General features: G+C 34.7%; 1 pseudogene; it reads right to left on the reverse strand.

Annotated features, from left to right (window-relative positions):
- Positions 1–9,138: 9,138 nt before the first annotated feature.
- On the reverse strand, positions 9,139–11,283 carry LOC118530041 (COX assembly mitochondrial protein 2 homolog pseudogene; annotated as a pseudogene).
- Positions 11,284–20,163: the final 8,880 nt, after the last annotated feature.

The following is a 20,163-nucleotide window of genomic DNA, read 5'->3' on the forward strand; positions in this document are numbered from 1 at the left end:
TTCATAGTATTAACATAGCATTTATTAGTCATCCAATTTCTTTCATTTCTGTGAATTTTTCTACATTATAACTTCCTATTATATGTTTTCTTCTAATTGATTTTTATTAACTAGTGATTTGTATATTTCATTGTTTACTTTTTACTTTTTTTCTTCAAAGTAGTAGTTTTTGAATTTTTTAAAATTATTTTTGTTGTTTACATATTTTTATCTCATTAAATTTTACTTTTATTGTTATTCTTTCCTTATGCTTGCTTTCAATTTATTTCTGTACTTCCATCTGAATCAGTTCCTTAATTTGTTTTTTCTATTTAACTGATTTAAGTATTTAAGGCTGTGCATTTTTCCCTGAACACTACTTATCTATATTCCATATGTTTAAATATGGAAGTTTTACAATTTTGATCAGTGTTTGAGTTAAGAATTTTTTCTATCCAGATTTATAGATACATACATTTATTTATTTTGTTAATTTCTAATTTTATTGCCTTTTTATCAGAGAATATTGTCTTTATCACCTGTAATGGTTAATTTTATGTATATACTTGACTGGGCTATGGCCCACCCAGATATGTGGTCAGACATTATTCTGATGTTTCTGTGACAGTATTTTGGGTGAAATTAACATTTAAATCAGTGGACTGGGAGTAAAGTAAATTGCCCTCCACAGTATAGGTGGGAATCACCCAATCAGTGAATCTGTTGAAGATCTGAATAGAACAAAAAGACTGGCCTCGTCCAAGGAAGAGAGAATTTTCTAGCAGACTCCCCTCAGATTTCATCTTGGACATCAGCCCTTCTTGGTTTTACAGCAGACTGCCTTAGGACTTGAACTAGAATACTGGCTCTCCTGGGTCTCCAGCCTGTCTGTCTACCCTGCAGATTTTGGACTTACCAGCCTCCAAAATCACATGAATCAAATTAAAATCTGTCTTTCTGTCTCTGTCTGTCTCTCTCTCCACACATACATCTTATTGCTTCTGTTTTTCTGAAGAACCCTAATCACCACCTAACCTTTTAATCTAAATTCCCCCATTCTCATTTTACGAACATTTTTAGTTTTAAGAGGAGCTCATATGAACAGCATTTTCTGAATCTGTTCATTTTTAAATTTCAATGACTTCATGACACCTGCACTTACTATAAAAATTTGTAAACGACCTTTCTTTTTTTTTATCTTTTTAATTATCGTTATGTTTTAAAATGTTTCCACCATCTTTTGGCATTGAGTTTTACTATAGCCAGCCTTACTTTTTACCCTTATAGATATCTGGTTATTTTCCCTTGCTGCTTTATAGTTAAACTCTAGTAATTTTACTAACTCATGTCTAGCTGATGAGTGTCCTACTCAGTTTACTTTGCCATATAATGTGCCTTTTTAATACGTAAATACAATGGTCATTGCCACTTATTAACCGAAACTTGATAAAATTACTTAACTTTTTTGCATCTAAGTCTCCCTATCTTTATAATAGGGAAAACAATTGGATTGACAAAGAAGGTTGTTATGATATTAAGTTACATTTTAAACATGCTTAATACTATGCTTGATATATAGTAAATGATACTGTTTATTTAATAAGTTAATAAATAAACCAAAATAAATTGCTTTCAGAAAAGTTTTCTTGAGATTTTAAGTATTTAAAAATTATTTGGATTTTCTTCTTCGAGAACTTCAATTATGTATGTATTAGTTGTTATTTGCCTGTTTTCTTTATATTTTCTCTGTAATCCTTAATCAAAAGTAAAACCAAAAAGAATTATTGAGGTTTTTTTTTTTTTTTTAGTGTAAGCACAGAATTCTATGGGCTTGCAAATTCTACAGTTGTACAATAACCATCACAGTAAAATTTTAGAACACTTTCATGACCCTCCAAATTTCTCTCATGTTGCTTGCAGTCAATTCCTGCTCCCACACCTGGCCCTAGGCCATCTTTGATCTATGTTGTTGTTGCTATAGTTTTATCTTTTCTAGACTTCATGTAAAATGAAATCATCTAGTATGCAGGCTTTAAACTGGCTTCTTTCATCGGTATTCTGGTTATAGTTTTTTCCTTTATTATTACTGAGTGGCATTTCACTATATGGATATGCCACATTTTGTTTATTCTAATCTGCGTAAACAATTATTTCCTATTACCTCTGCTTGCTCTTCTTTCTATTTCATATGTTCCTTATTGGGTTTTCTGAGGTGTCTCTTTCATCAAATTTCAAATTTCATTTTTCTATATGTGATGTTTCTTTTTTTCTTACTTATTCCTGTCTTCCCCAGTTCTTTTTGCATCTTTCCCTGTTGTTCCCCATCTCTGTCCTAAGTTCTTAAATTTGCCCTTTTTGAATTTCCTACATAGAAGTGAAGGTTTAATTCAGTTTTCTTAATTTTTAGTTATATGTTTGGGTATGCCTTTTATCTGTTCTGTGGAAACATTTGTTTGAAGAGAGTACATTCCTTCATTTATTTAATAAGTATATTTTGAATTCCTATACTGTAGCAGGCACTGAGAATATAGTAGTAGATAAAACAGAATAAAATAAAAATTTTATGAAAATAGTATGTCAGATTCTGACTTGTATTATGAAGGGAAATACCACTCAGAGTAGAGGGATAAGGAATGTTGATGCGTTTGTCACAATTTTAAGTAATGTGACCTGTGACGATCACTCTTGGGAGGTGACAGTTGATTAAAATTTGATGGAGCTAAGGGAGTGAGTGATAATGATATCTTGGGGAGAATATGCCAGGCAGAGGAAAGAACAAGAAAAGCCTTTGAGGGATGATTATACCTTGTATGTTCTTGGAAAAGAAAGAAGAGAAGGGGACAGAAATGTTGAGAAACCAAAGGTAATGGGAAGTGAGATCATATGGGGCCTTGCAGGTTTTTCTTAAGTTTAGCTTTTGCTAAGTGAGATGGAGAGGGAGACTTGCAATATATGAAGTGAAAGATGAAAGAATTCTGAATATCTTTAATCTTTTGGTTAATTTGGTGATCTTTACCCCTTTTTTATAGTATTTATATATGGATTCTATGCCACATCTTCTTTTAGTATATATTATTGAATAAGTTAGATTTTCCTGAACTAGCTATTTGTAGATGGTTCCTATGAAAGTGGAGTGTGAAAGGATGCTAGGCAGCATTCCAGACTTGACAACTTTAAGGCTCTCCTGCTGCTGCCACAGAGACAGACTGCTTCCTATCAATGTGGCTCCTTTTGCGTGTCTTTGTGCATTCCCACAACATCCCACACCTTCTGTTTCTCTTCATCATATCTGGGCCAGAGGTCATGTTCTCTCCTGTTCAAGAGATGTAGATTTTACACTTCTGAGTGAGCTCTCCCTCACCTTGGTTGATGTTGTCAGAGAACTGCTCTGCTAGTGCCCCTTGAACTCTCTGCCTTCTTATGATCTCTTCCTTTATGGCTTCTGTCCATCTAAGCTTCTTTTGGCAGCCCACACATATAAGACGAAGGCAGCTTATTATAGTTGCCTCCTAATTTCCTTGAAAAATTGAAGTTACAGGGTGATGCTCCTTTTCTTTGTTGCTTTGGTGTGATTTTCAGGAAGACAAGGGGAGAAATCCTGACTTAGGTAGTATGATGGTTAATTTTATATGTCAACTTGGCTAGGCTATGGTGCCCAGTTGTTTGGTCAAATGCCAGCTACAGATGTTGCTGTGAAAATATTTTTTAGATGTGATAAACATTTAAATCAGCAGACTTTGAGTTAAATGGATTACCCTCCACAATGTGGGTAGGCCTCGTCCAATCATTTGAAAGACTGACGTTCTCTGAAGAGGAAGGAATTCTGCATTCAGATTGTCTTCAGACTCAAGACTGCAACATCAATTTCTGCCAGAATTTCTAACCTGCTGGCCTTCCCTATAAATTTTGAACTTGCTATCCCCTACAATTGTGTGAGCTAAGTCCTTAAAACAAATCTCACTCTATATATGTACGTACATCCTATTCATTCTATTTCTCTGGAGAACCCTAATATAGGTTGCCATATTTGTAATGAAAATTCAATAACTAATTTGATACAACTATTGGAAAAATTTTGTACAGAGTCTTCATTTAATAATTTTTATATTTATTCAGCATTTATGTAAATTTAAGCTTTTCAAAGATACATTGATTAGCTCACATATAATTCCATAGGACATTTTTTGGGAATATTAGTTTAACATGTCAGGTAATTCTGTATTTTATTCTAACACACTGCAATGTTTGGAAAGTGTGGTATTAAAGCAGAGGGGGCAAAGAGCTAAAGTTTTAAGGGGTTATAAATGGGAAACTATGTCTGTTAGATATCAATGACTGGGTTGGTAGTTCATAGCCTGAAGATGGAGTTCATGTCATCTTTGAGTGGAGAGAGGAACATTCTAAGTCTCTTTCCTTTGAACATACCTATTATTTGGTAAGGCATTCTTTAACTATAGTATGCATTTGTAACCAAAAATGTATCAAATATATAGTTTAAAATTCATGACATTAAATGTTATGCATACATAGTGATGTCATATATTCTAGTTCTCTATTTAAAATATTTCTTGGGCATTCTTGTTAGGGTCTTCAGAGTAGAATTTGGGGGGTGCTTAAATTTCAATCCAGGTTCAGAAAAGTACAAGGGTCATGGGAAAAATATCCAGACCTTAATCATTAAAAACATAATTGAGTATACATCTTTTTTTATTGTGATTGTTTTGCGTAATTTTACATTACTGTTATGAATATATGCTATAGCAGTATACTAAATAGATATAATATATAAAACAATAGCTTTTTATTGAAAGGCTTTTTATTTATGTGAAAAGCTACAGACAGTAGCTTTTTCAAACATATCCTGAATAACTACAATTTAGAGAATTATCTCCTTTAATATCCAATGTGAGATATAGTACGTAATGTACAGTTAACCCTACTGGAACACATTCATTCACAGCATATACGAGAAATAGATTTTCCAAAGGATCTGTGCAATCAGAATTACCAGACATTTATCAATGATCAGAATTACCCACTGGCTTGTTTTCTGAAAGAAAGAACACTTTCATACATGTTTCTATAGGGCACACTGCTTTGGGAAGTTTCATATTCTTGAACATGTGCCATGTTTTATAATTATCAATGGCCAAATCATTTGCATAGTGTTAGGTTGCCTTACATTTTCATTATATTTATTCATAAAATTCTTGGTAGCCATAAAGAGTGTATATGTCCCCCTACTTTAAAAATTGCTAGTTAGGGAATTTAAACCTGAGGTTTCTGAAGATGAACATATGTAAGTGCTAAAGATTCTTAGCAATACGTTTCTTACTTGATAGTATGTTGTAAAATCATCAGAACCAAATGCACTTACCACATAGATGACTATATGGACTATGGTTCACCCACACCAAAAGGGCATCCTAAAAAGATGAAATGGAGGAAATAAGGAAATAAGCATAAATGATCCTACTGGTGATTAGATAAAAATTCAGATATTAGACTAAGATTTCTAATATGGTGGAACAAGTTTCAAAGGGATCTTTGTTGTATCCTATGTGAGATTTGGCTAAAGATTTTCCAGTCTTTTATTTTGTTCTTAACTCATAGCAGAGGAATTTTGTGAAAGTCCTTAAATAAATTATGAGAGAGTTTCCATTTGGGGAAAAAAAAAAAAACAGAAACAAATTCCTCAAGATGTGTTCCTTCAATTCAGATCCATAAGCCAGAAAGTTTGTCAACATTTAAATGTGCCATAAAGAATACACAGAGGATTTTAGTATTAATTTTGGCCTGCTTAAGTGTGTAGCCAACAAAATATTTTTTTTCTGTCGGATCTGCTCTGGACTTTATTTTATGTGTCCCAGATTGCTCTTATTCCTCGATGTTTTGCTCAGATATCTCTTCTTGCTTCAGAGAAGATAGTGCTGGTTTTTTGAAGGTGTTTATTTTTATATGTGCCAGAGGCTCTCAAACTTTGTAGGTCAGAATTTACCACATTTTAACAGTGCCAAGACCCCAATCAAGGAGATTCTCATTTATTGGTGGAGTGGGCATGCATTTGAAAATGGGCACAGCTCGTAATTATGATAACCATAACTCGTGCTTACACTTATCTCAAAGTTCAATCTTTATCAAATCTATTATTTCTAATGGCAAGAAAATGATCTGTAAAATGTGGGCTGCCTGTTTTGTTGCTTAATACCAGAAATGACTATGTAAGATCATGGTGTCCTTTCTGAGTTTCTCTGAGCACTGTTCTTCAATTTGGTTCTCTTCTCTTCTGTTCAGCACCATGACGCTTCCTCGCTATGCTAATAAACAACTCCTTGCCATCCCTCCTATCTCTGCCATCCCTCTACCCCCCAGCAGCAGCTCAGCATGTTTACTGCTTAATCACTTCATGCCCAAGAACACGTGGGCTCTACTGAATGAGGCTTGTAATCAAATGATAGAGCTCTACTTGATTATCATTCACAACAGTAGCCCAATACATGATTTTTCTAATTATCTCCCCTGTGGTGGACATTAGCCCCTGTTTGGTTTTCAATTATAACATCTATATGTCTTAGTCCCCAAACATTCCTAAGGGATATACTATCAGAATAACCAGGGAGAAGCTAGTCAGAGTGCCAAGAAAGCGACTTCCTTTGGTGACTCCCTTTTCCTTTCATGGTTAAGTTGGACTATTGTCAGGAGAGGGGCCAAAGGAACAAAGGTGAATCAAATGCATTTGTTTTTCAGTGAAATAATACTTTTCAGAATTTTTCCCAGATCATAACAAAAAGTAAATGCCATTATTAATTTCTTTTATGTATTTTCTCAGATATGTAAGCATCATTCCTTTTCACTGCAGGAATGTTCTAAATGAGCTTGTTTATTTTCTGTAATCATCAAAATTATGGTTTTTAAAAAAGTTTTATTTGTTAAGTGACTGTTTTAGGTACATCATTCCTTAGGATCTGGATCAGGCCTGATTATAATAATATTATGTTTAAAATAATTGATGTTACTGAAGCTCTTTCAGGAAGTCTTCAATTAAATATTGGTCAATATGTATTTTGCATTTTTACAGACCATAGTATATATCATTTTTACTATTTTACAGTTTTCCTGACAAATTTGTAACAGAGAAAGTGATTTCCTGAAAAATGTTGAATTTGGCAAAATATTAATATTCTTCTCATGCTCTCTGTCCCCAAAGGAGATACTATGGAGTCATTCTGTTTGAGTGTCAGGTTTTATTGATGATCTTAGTCAGAATCATTTATATTTTGCAGTTTCCTTGCACATGTCATTAATAGAGAGCTGCTTCCTTGCTTGCATGAATGTTTGATTTCTTTTTCCAGTTAAATAGTGATCCAAATGCAAAATCTAATGCTTAGGGTAATCATGTGAATTTATGACCATCACTTGGATGCTGGGCTTTCAGAAATGAAATTGAATAGATCATATTTCTCCATAAATGTAGGTTTTACAGCTGAGATAGATCTAATATTGATAATCTCTTTATTTAACTGTTTCAAAATGCCATATGTGACTGAAAGCAACAGAATGGAAATAACTATGTTTATAGCAAATAGAACAGGAAATGAAAGCAAGATACGCAGAAAGCTTCTTACTGAAGTGAGTGTCGTATTATTGCCATAGTGCAGCAGCATTAAGGGCAGCAATCAGCAGGCTGAAAAAGGGATTGGGGTGCACGCAAATGTAGGACGAGGAAATTAAGATGGGAAAAATATGGCAACGATTTTCACATGCTCAGAATCTCCCAGAAGGGGGGCACCTGGGTGGCTCAGTCAGTTAAGCATCTGCCTTCGGCTCAGGTCATGATCCCAGGGTCCTGGGATCGAGCCCCACGTCGGGCTCCCTGCTCGGCGGGAAGCCTGCTTCTCCCTCTCCCACTCCCCCTGCTTGTGTTCCCTCTTTCGCTGTCTCTCTCTCTGTCAAATAAATAAATAAAATCTTTAAAAAAAAAAAAAAAAAAAAGAATCTCCCAGAAGGGATAACTTGACGATTAAATTAAAGCCGCCAACTTAAAATCGGGGAAAATACCTGTTGATTTATTTCAACAATTTTGGATGGAACAAAGTACATCTACCCCATCACGTTTTTCCTGTATCTGCCATCGTCAGATCTGTATTATTGCAAACACAATGACTCAAGGTACAACAAGATTTCAATTTAAGTGACTTTACTTACTCTAAAATGGATTCTGGCTTTGCCTTTTTCTTAGTCTCTATTCATTCATTTATCCCACATGGTCATTTGCAAGTGAAATTAGTTCAGGGAAGTGCTTTGGATTGAATTGCGTTCCCTGAAATTCATATGTTGAAGTCCCAACCTCTAATATGACTATATTCAGAGTGAGAATTTTTGGGTGGTAATTAAGGGTTGGGTCATAATCAGATGAGATTGGTGGTCTTGTAAGAAGAGGAAAAGAGAGTGATCTCTCTCCGTCTCCACCACGTGAGGACATAGTGAGAAGACAGCTATCCGCAAGCCAGGACGAGAGCCTGCACCACAAACTGACCAGGTTGGCACCCCGTTATTGGGCTATCCAGACTCAAGGGTGGTAAGAAAATACATTTTTGCTGTTTAAACCACCTGGTCTCTGGTATTTTTTTTATGGCAATCTCACCAGACTAAGACAGAAAGCATATTCATTCATATCTATGCTCAGATGACAGGACAATTATTTACCATTTCATTTAGTTTCCTCACTGTTTCTGCAGTACTTCCAATGTTTTAGCAGCCATGGTGGTGACAGATCCACATAGAGGTTTTCTAAAGACAATATTCAGTCTGCATTTGCTCACTGTGCTATACTCATTTGTCAATTTTTTTAGAATACAGGGTGATTTTGTGGTTAAAAACAAACAAGCAAACACGAAAGCTTTGTTTGAACTCTCAACAATGTCAATGGAATCAAATCAAGTTACTTAAGGGAATATTAGGCATAACATATATAGATGCAGGAAATTTTTTATTTTATTCTACATATAAAAGTTATTATTTACCAAATTTATACAAATATATATATAAAGGATATATAGGTTTTTATTCTCCAGATTGAATTTTGATGGTATCATAAAATTCATAATAAAGCCAACTATTTTTTTCTTTCTTTTTTTTTTCCTGACGTATGCCTGTAATTTATTTTTCAGATTCCTCTGCAGGATTAAAAAGTATTTCAGGGGCACCTGGCTGGCTCAGTCGAATAGCATGAGATTCTGGATCTCAAGGTAGTGACTTCAAGCCCCACTTAAAAAAAGTGTGTACTTAAAAAAAAAAAAAAAAAAGGGTTTTTTTCACATGCATTGTCATGCTCCCTGCTCTTGGTCCTCTTTTCCATGTACTCATTCTTCAAGCATTTTCTCATCTCCAGATTAAGATCATTGCAATGACCAAAAAATTTCAGAATGCTGTGATTTTTGTGACATTCCTTAAGCAAGTTAATGAAGACATTGCATTCTTCAGCAGGCGAGTGTGCAGATAAGTCAGGATGAATCTTTAGAAGAAGGTAATGGAGCACAGCAGAGCAACCCCACTGCGGCCACATGGGAAGGGCTGAGGTGACAGTCACCAGCAAAGACTCCCCATCCAAAGGCCTGTGGCCTGGGCCCCAGAGCCAGGCCAGCTCACAGTGGCAAGGGCTCTCTTCCCTCTACAGCTCAACTATTACTGTTTTTAAACCATCATAGATACCACAGCAAATGGAGAAAGAAAAAGTATGTAAAGTGTATGATAAAAAAGAAACTGCCTGCTTTTAAATCACAACATAAAAAAATAAAATCATTCAAAAGCAAAATCTAACCCTTTTAAGTTCTGTCATATTAGCATTTATTTCCCATATTTACACGTGTATTTATTCCTTATATATTTTAAGTACCTACTATATACCAGTCCCCTTGTTAGACTTTGGGCATAAAAGGAATACAAAGATGGCATCCCTGTCTTTAGGATTTCTTATACAAAAATTGGCCAATAACTCTGAAATTTGGTAAATTGGAAATCTGGACTTAAGAGAGACACACAGATATTGCTATGAAATTCATTCAGTTGCAGTTTGCACAGTTGAGTTCTTTAAGTATATTGCCTGTTATGAAAATCAGAAAGCAGATACTTCATTTAACTGAAAAAATATGTAATAGATTATTGATGGCTCAAAAGTGAAATGAATTAAGACTGACTCATTAAGATTGTGCCTCTTAAAAACACCAGTAAGGAAACTACACAATATAAATCATTAGAGCAGAACTTTTCTGAAGTGACTACACTTTTCTGCCTCTAGAGATGACCTTCTCCTGATGCATTCATTAATAGGTTTAAACACAGAGGGGAGCTAGAAGGGATGGAGAAATATAGCTGTTTATTCTCCTCTTCACCCTCTCCCCCCAACCCACTCTCTTTTGTTTCTCCTGCAGATTACAGGGAAGATTTGTTTATGTAAGTACACACTAGAGACTACTTCATGGTTTTATGTAGTTTCTATGTACGATCTATTTAGACTTCAGCCTTTGATTTATCTCCTCATTTTTGCTTCTCCTTTAGCTTTTCCACCCAACTCATTTCCGACTGATCTTTAGCAGGCACTGCCCTGTTTTGAATACGGTTTTTATCATCAACATTTTAATCTAATGAAGAATATATCTTCACAAATGCATTCTGTTACATCATGATAAAATAATCAACAATGCCTAATATTCACTGATTAGGTATTTGTGACATATCTAAATGCATTACTAATGGATTTTTATGTGAATATCCTGTTATTTCAGCCACATTTATCAGATCCAACACTCTGATGATTTAATATATTATTTCTAAAATCGAGACTTATATATGACCTAGATTCAGGCAGATCCCAGTAAACCTGAGTTCCATAATTTTTCTAAACTTCTTATCCCATCTAAACTTTGTATTCCATCTTATTTATTTATTTATTTATTTATTTATTTATTTATTTATTTGAGAGAGAGAATGAGAGAGAGAGAGCATGAGGGGGGGAGGGTCAGAGGGAGAAGCAGACTCCCTGCTGAACAGGGAGCCCGATGCGGGACTCGATCCCAGGACTCCAGGATCATGACCTGAGCCAAAGGCAGTTGCTTAACCAACTGAGCCACCAAGGCGTCCCTGTATTCCATCTTATTAAAGACCCTCACCTTCCACAATTTTAGGTTAGTTGCCATAATTCTTCCAAAAGACGCAGATAAATTAAGTTATGAACTGTTCACTGAAGAGCATTACTTTTTTGTTCTCCTTGGCACATTTTTGGTATTTGTTCTTCCACTCCGTCATGGGGCAATTATTAGAAGGATGGTATAGAGGTTCAAGATAGGCACTGAATCCGACTTCACAACTTCCTGTTTGTTTTGGTCAACTGGCTTATCTTTTGTAGAGCTGTATATTAAAAAGCATTTCATCTTTGTAAAGTTGGTATCAAAGAAAAGAGTTTGGGAAATAGATGTCCTGGGTTCTGGTCTTCCCTTTGGTATTACCTTTTTGGCTTGGGGAAACTCAGTTCATCTCTCTGATTTCTCATCTGTAATTAATGCATCTAGACTATATTAATGATAGGCTGTATTTTCTTGACTCTTCTCCTGCTTCCCATTTTTCAAGAGCAGTTAGAATGAGCCAGCCCTCATAGCTCAGTTTAAGCTTTACAGCAAGTTAGAGAGATTCATTCAGCACTGTGTGAAGTAGTCGGCTGGTATATCATTGTTCATTTTGCTCCCCAGTTGGTAAGGCATTGCAGTTTACAAATCCTTGAGGAATTTGCTAGAAATAACATCTTAGATATCAGATGTAAAATAAAAGATGTTAGAACTTCAAACATTCCTTATGGTCTGTCTTATGGTTGACTCCGGTATTTGGGTTGTCTTTCTCCATAAAAATATTTAGAACTCTCTTTTCATTTTTACTCTTCAACTGTCTTATTTAAGTTGGCTAAAATCTCTTTATAAATGGTCACATCGTGGATCTTTGATGCTATTTAAACACCTTTATTTCACCTTTCCCCCCCCACCCTTGCTTATATTCAATATAGAGATAACTGGATTCTGGGAGAGAATTTATTAATAATTTTTAAAGGCTAGAATTCACTGTTTTTCTTCCCTCATATTAGGAAATTACAAAGAACAGACCACAGTGGACAGTTCTGGTTTCTTTGATATTCAAAATTTAAAACTGAGGTGATAAGAAAATTATTTTGTGTGTATATTTTAATGCTACTGCATAATTAATGCATCCTAGTGAAAAAGGAATATAAAACATGTACATTAGAATATTCAACTAACGCATTGTGGTAGAAACCAAGCTTTCAATAATTATTTTCTTTGTGAAAGAGAAAGAAGAGAAATCCAAGCATTACTACTATTGAATTATAAAACAACAAACTATCTCTTTCTCTGTGGCTTTCATCCATATAATTTACAGTGCAAATGCAATTTTTGGTACACAAATGCTTCTATATTGAGAACTGTGTGGAAAATAGAATGCTTAGTTCCAATTTTCTTGCCAAACAAAGAAAACAAAATCCTTCCCCATCTTCTGTATTATGTGAGTGCCAATAACGCCTCTTTGATGGTAGCTTTGTGTTGTATTGTGTTTTTGCTTTTAATTAAGATATATTGGGTAAAATAGTGCTTCATTGTATTGTACAAAATACTAAAGCATGGGCTAATTACAGCCTTCAATGGGATTCAGTATAGACCTCATGTTACTGTCTCATGCCCATTTTTTTTAGTGTTTAGTAAAGTATTCTGATGTTATATTTTCTCCTGGGGTTTTCTTTTTAGTTTCTCTTCATCTAAATGAAAAGCAATGACCCCTACCTAAAATGTTAATTAAATGGCTACCTCACTTGTTATAAAGTTTTTATTTAAAAATATTCTTACATTTTGGATGCCAAAACTCAGTTTTGCCCCATATGGCCCTTTTCACAACACTTGTTTTTAGAGGGCATAATTTTCACAGAAGGCAGAATTCAAAGTTAGCAGAAAGCAGGTTGGGAGCCAGACATATATGGAAGAAATGTCACCCTCATCTTTATTTAAACCTGATTAACCTTTTTAATTTAGTCATTAAGTTTTATTGAAAATGAACCAAATGCAGTTATTAGTTGTACAAAGAGAATGGAATCAATTTAGACATTAAATTAAAGGGCAAAATCTCTAGAACTTCTAGGTAAAGATAAAATGGTAGGTTGCTCACTGCAAAACGGTAATAGGGGGAAAATATTATCTATATTGAAACTGCAATTTACCCAGATGCAGATCTATTTCAGAATTTGCCATAATGTGATAAAACTCCAATAATGCCTAGGATATATCTTTTCAAGAAATCGATTAAATATTTGTTAGTTGACTTGAAAAATGACTATGGCTTTGATTCCTGAGCATGGGGTATAATTAGGGTAGGGGTAAGGGTCAAAAGGACAATTTTATCTCTTTTTGTATGATCTTAGTAAAATATCTTCATCCATAAATGTGATGTAAACAGTGTGTTGCAAGAAAAATGTCCAAAGGCCCAAAGGAAACATTTTGTGTACATTTTAAAAGAATGATATCAATAACTGAAAGGTTCTGTTTTATGTTCTTTCCCTGGCCCTTTTTCTAGATGCCTGCAATTTCTTTTGTCGTGAATTTTCTGCAAACATTATTAGTGTTCATACAAGTATCTAATCTTCTGTTGAACTGCATTGGATTAAAATGGCAATGGTAATTGTTGTAATTGTCGTTTTCATTCTGCATGCTAAATACAATGGAGTCTATTAAATTATTGACTGAAAATGCATAATGTTTAATAATGTATTTTGAAAGTTGGTTTTGCCAACAGCAATAATAATGACATGCAAATATATGTATTATAGAGTGCTTACTATGTGTTCTTACTTGAATCATCTCATGAAATCCTTACAACTATTCTATGGTATGATACAGATACATGGGACTTATTCTGTTCCAAGATGATGCTATGGCTTTTCATACAATTTCACTTTTAATATTTACATCAGCTCCCCCTCTCCTAGGAATTAGGGATTTTAAAAATGAGGAAACTGAAGGTTTGAAACTAGTATATGGTGAACAGGGTTTCAAACCCAGACAGCTTGCTTCCAGAGTCTGTGGTCTCGGTCAGTATATAATACTGCCTTCCTATATGGATTATGCTTTACTTAAGAGAGTGGCAGGCTGGTCTTTCAGTTCTTTTATCCTGGAGATTTTTGTGAAGCCAACAGTGATATGTGAAAGCGCTCATATATCATTTGGCCAATCAACATGGAAGCACAGTACTGTACCAGAGCTCTGGGTATATACAAGAGATATTTGTGTCATGATCCTTGCATAGGGATCAGCTTTAACATCTAAGTTACATCTTAGGATGGCTCCTTTTTTTACTCAAGTGAAAGATTATGTTCTCAATGTGGGCTACAAAATCCTGTATAATCTGGCTTTCCATTCTCTCCCCAACCTCATCTCCCTACTACTCTTCTTTGGGTTCTGTGGTGGTTCAGGCATATTAGTTAGTGATTTATGTTTTATAATACACACATATGTTCTTTTGTTTGTATCAAATAATATATTAATAAAAATGTTTTTATGGTTATCACTAGTGTTTCTTCTGCACTAACAATTTTTTTTATTCTTATTTTTTTAATTTAACTTGCATTAACCATTTCAGTTCTGATATACAAAGTCAACAGATGTCAGCTTTTCTCCAATGTAAGATTGTGCCACCAACAGGTGCTACATTTTATTTTCTTCTACTTCCATTAGAGAATTCAGAAATACGCAAACCTTTGGAAAAAATGTAATTTCTGTATAGAATCACTAGGGAGATCTTCCCCTGCATTAGTTTCCTAGAGTTGCTATAACAAGGTACCACAAACTGGGTGGCTTTAAACAACAGAAATTTATTCTCTCACAGTTCTGGAAGCTAGAAGTCAGAAATCAAGGGGTCAGCAGGTCTACACTCTCTTTGAGGGCTCTAGGGGAGAATATGTTCCCTGCCTTTCCCTTGGCTTTTAGTGTTGTCAACAATCCTTGGTAATACTTGTCCTGTAGATGAATGACTCCAACCTTTGTCTCCTTTGCCACATGGATTCGCCCTGTGTGTCTGAATCTCTTTGCTTCTTCTTAGCATATAAGAAATAAATTATTTATGATTTGGATAGCTTATTTTATTTTTTCCCTTTTTTTCCAAATTTTTATTTAAATTCTAGTTAGTTAATGTGTAGTGTAATATTAGTTTCAGGAGTAGAATTTAGTGATTCATCACTTAAATATAACAGCCAGTGCTCATCATAACAAGTGCCCTCCTTCATAACCATCACCCATTTAGCCCATCCGCCCCCCACCTCACTCCATCAACCCTCAGTGTTTGTTCTCTATCCTTAAGAGTCTCTTCTCTTCTTATAGGACACCAGTCTTGTAGGAATAGGGCCCATCCTAATTAAGTATGACCTCATCTTAACTTGATTACATGTGCAAAGACCCTATTGCCAAATATGGTCATACCCTCAGGTTCCTGGGGTGGGACATAAATACATCTTTTTGAGGGCCACAATTCAACCAATAACACCACTCTACTATGGGGAAGCCATTTACATTCTGGAAGCTTTCTGGTTGCTGCTATAAGATTTTCTCTTTTGCCTGTACTGAGCAATATTTTTTCCTTTTCCCTGGACATTTAAAGTTGAACCATATCATGTCATGTACATGTCTTGTACATGTAACTTAACATCACATGCCACTAAGATGTAGGTAGTGCTCTGTCACTTGGAAAGACAATTGATAACATTTTATGTTTGAATATAATGTGGATCTGAATTTTCTACAGGTAACATTTCAAAGAAATAACAAATACTGATTTGAAGATACATGAATTCAGATCCTTGGTGGGCATCTGGGCATTATCTTTTTTTGTTTTTTCTCTCTCTTTTTTTGAAACTACGAGAAATTATTGTTACTAGTATTTAGAAAATTTTTACCATGTAAAATAAATTTTTCTTATGTATGTTCCTGTATACATAATATGCAGTAAAAAAAAAAAATATATATATATGAAATTTGTGTCTGACTAAAAATCTACTTGCACCCTTTGGGTCACTTAGATTTAATCCTTATCTACTGGGAGGGCTCACTCCTAGTCCATAGGTGGTCCCTGATAGTTCATTCCGCTGTTGCTACCTTTGGCTATTATTTCTATTCATCATGCAATATGATCGTGTTTATTATTGCTTGACATCATTTCTGGCTATCACTTAGATTCAGTTTTCGCATTTCTTTAGAAATAAGACATAGTATATTTGACCCTTAACTTGCAGAGCAAAGAGTTACGTTGTCTTAAAAATGATATATTCTTCTCTATGGCACCACCTAACCTACATTTGGCTGGGGGCTGATGGACTGGTTCTCTACAGTTACGGCTAATCCTGTTGCCCTGCATTAGTGTTTGGAAGAAGGGAAAATAGCACCCAGGGAGAACACCCTCATACCTGAGAAGACTGCCAGACTATTTTGTAACTCAGAGAGCCCTCTGGAGGCTCTTAGACAAAATATTCAAATCAAGCATTAATAAAGAAACAAGTCTTCCCCTGCCTAAATGACAGAAGGGCATACTGTGATTGCTGTATTTTTGCAATTTTTTTTTTTTTTTTGAGGAGGGGAAGTGCTATAAAAAAATAACACAATTGGGTAATAACCATCATGTTTCATAGTGGAAACATAAGTCAGACATACCTGGGGGCCAGTTCTATCTTGTTACTAGGTAGTATTGTTGGCCAAGACAGACCAGGAGGAATTCACCAGATCTTTTTACCTCAAAAATATCAATATCTGTATGAACAAAATTTTAGTGAGGGGGGGAGATTTGTTTTCTCATCAATATCTGTAAGTCTAATAGTGTCGGTTTTTCATACCTGATTAAAAATCACACTGATGCCAAAAAGTTAATTACAGATGTACATCTTTCATTACAATTTCTTTTGTTAAGATGTTTTTCATTATCCAAGTAATCATCTCCATTTACTAAAACTATTCTTTGGAAAACATTTTTAAACAAATATGTTGTGTGCAGTACTTGAAATAATGGAGACCACCCTTATTCTTTGATGTACTAGAGGGCTGTCTAAGTTGAATACTGTCAATGTATAATATTGTCACCAGAAAACCTAAAGACTTTTATATCACTCACTGATTGGATTTGTTAAACTGCAGATTTTTTTTTTATGTTTATAATACAGTAACCAACTTAACCTGAAAAATGTTACAATCATCTTTCTTCTTAAAACACATAGCAAATTTAAATGGGTTTTGATAATAAAAGCAAAAAAAAAAAAAAAGAAAACAATTTGCTTTCATAGTAAATTCTCTTCTTTCTTTTAAGAGAGAGTTATAACACAAGAAGTAAGAATTACTGGAGACAAAAGAATACTAGAAAGGAATAAGAATGGAGAAAGGCACACCATCACTTATAATTGCTAGCACTTGCATAATTGCGAAAGAGAATGTCTATAAATAAACCCATTTTTGGGTGTAAAGCAAGAAAGCTTTTCTGTATAGAATTAAATTTAAATTGGAGGAAAACATTTTGTTGAATCAGAATTTAGTTAATGCTTTTTTCCGCAGAAATCTCAGGGTTATGTTTCATGAATGTTAAAGAATGTTAGCTCTCCTGGGTCCTTTAATCCTTTGAAGTTCAATTTTTGTGATTGCAGGCACGTGATATCCTTAATTCAGTTGTTTTTTTTTTTCTCCTTTTAACCTCTAACGACATTCTTCCACATATGGCAAAATAGTTTTTGTCCAAGTTAGTAGAATGAAGGGAAAGAAGAGTACTCCCTCCACAGGCCCCATGCCCCTGCAGTAGCTGTCCGCCTACATCTGCCAGACTCTCTTCCAGCCAACTGCAATCCAGTACCTTCAGGGCACGGTGTGATGAAAGATACCAAAGTGGTTCTGGTAATACATAAATAAACGACAAATAAACTTGCTTCTCCCCATTTTACCTGGAGTGTTCTCCTACTTCAGTACTTTATGAAAACATCAAAGGCTGCATTGAGAACAACTAAAACCCACACTATCGAAAGAGACCTACATGAATTTGGTAGTATATATGGATGTATAGATAATATATAGGTATATAAGTGTATCTACACACATGCACACATCAACACACACGTGCGCACGCGCACACACACACACACACACACACACACTGTATGTTCTGAAAAAAGGAATTGGTGACAGATTCCAAATGTAGTGAACATTGCCCTGCATCAGAGGGTGTGGTAAGTGAGGACAGTAGGTTACTACTGGGGTTATCCTAGTGTAATCTGGGATTCATTCCTGGCTGCAGAGCTTCTAATCTAATTCTCTTGCCTTTCTAAGAATTCATGAGCTACTTAACGATCATTGTAAAAATTCCCCTTTTGCTTAAAGATAGCTACGGTGACTTCCTAAGTTTATGCTAACAATAAATGCTTTGTTTATACAACATATTTTTAGCATTTTCATAGTTTGAATAATCAGAAGGTTTACTTCATTTAAAATGTATCTATTTAAACACTGAAAAAATATTGAGCTAGAAGATTTGGATCGTTTTCGTGTCATATCCTCTTGTAACCCTAAGTGCAAAAGCATAATTATTTAATGTATTTTTAAACAATTGCATGGGAATAAATGTACCTTATAATTCAGACTTTGATTTTTATTTTGGACATTTGACTTTCAAAGCCATGTGACTGAATGCATTTTGGCCAACTAGGAGAGTCCTTTTTGTATTCATAAGAATTTTTTGACTGCTTTGCTCCCCTTGCATCTGTGTGCTAGGTTTTATGTTGCAGACATCAATATTACCCCTGCCTCAGTGAGAGAAGGGTTTAAAATTTCATGTGGCAAAATTAGTTGTCATCTTCTTATCATTTGAAAATGGCACTTGCTGTGGGCTATAAAACAAATAAATAAACAATAAACTTTTCATCGAATAACATTAAATATTTTCTTTTGTCATTTATTTACCCCTACTCCCACTTGCAGCCAGCTCAGGTCTTATTTAATGATTTCATACCTATTATTCTGTAGGTTTCCTAATTAAGTGATTTCGTGGGAAATTATTCATTCACATATAATACAAAATATGCTAATTATTTAACCCTTCTCTTTATTTCATTTGTAAGAAGCAGCAACCTTTTAAACATAAATAAATAAATTTATATATATATATATATATATATATATATATATAAAACCCTTTAGAGATAAAGGTAGCTGCAGCCACGGGCGCCTGGGTGGCTCAGTTGGTTAAGCGACTGCCTTCGGCTCAGGTCATGATCCTGGAGTCCCAGGATCGAGTCCCGCATCGGGCTTCCTGCTCGGCGGGGAGTCTGCTTCTCCCTCTCACCCTCCTCCCTCTCATATGCTCTCTCTCTCTCTCATTCTCGCTCTCTCAAATAAATAAATAAATAAAAATCTTAAAAAAAAAAAGAAAGGTAGCTGCAGCCACTAAAGAACATAGACTAAATTATTGTCAGAAAGTCTAACGTATTCTTTTAATCTGTTTATTCTCTATTTGTAGAATTATTAACAAAATAGAACAAAAGTAAATAAGGAGAAAGCCCTTTTGAAGAAAAATAGAATAGTGAGATATTTTACAGCCATTGATTGTTTTTCCCAAATAGTACCTATCTTGATGCCTAGTACATAATAATCACTGCTTAGATGCTTTTTAAGTAGATACACAAAATTTATTTTCTAAAATTCTATCTTTCAGTCTTCTGAAGAACCATAGCCTACTTCTTATAGTAGGATTTAAAGTGATAGAAAGATTACCCATGTGTAGATAACTTCAGGATTCTCTAGGTTTGACAAGGAATAATTCCTTATAGAATGCCCTGCAAATAGTGTATCTGGATATAAAATATCACCACATTTCATTTCATCAACAGCATCCTTACCTAAAACAATGATTATTACACATGTATCTATACAAAGCTTAGTACTAAGTATCAGGGTTCCAAAGGCAAGATCTCCAGGGTCCTCATCCTAGAGCTAGTTCTAGGCTAATGATGCAGATCTTAATAAATGCCAGGGTAAACTAAAAGAGGGCTAGAATTCCATGGGATGAAATGATAGGAGAAGCTTTAAAGATGAAAAAGTTCTGAACTGTATTAAGAAGGAA

This window comes from Halichoerus grypus, chromosome 2 (genome assembly GCF_964656455.1).
Source record: "Halichoerus grypus chromosome 2, mHalGry1.hap1.1, whole genome shotgun sequence".
Classification (NCBI taxonomy): domain Eukaryota; kingdom Metazoa; phylum Chordata; class Mammalia; order Carnivora; family Phocidae; genus Halichoerus; species Halichoerus grypus.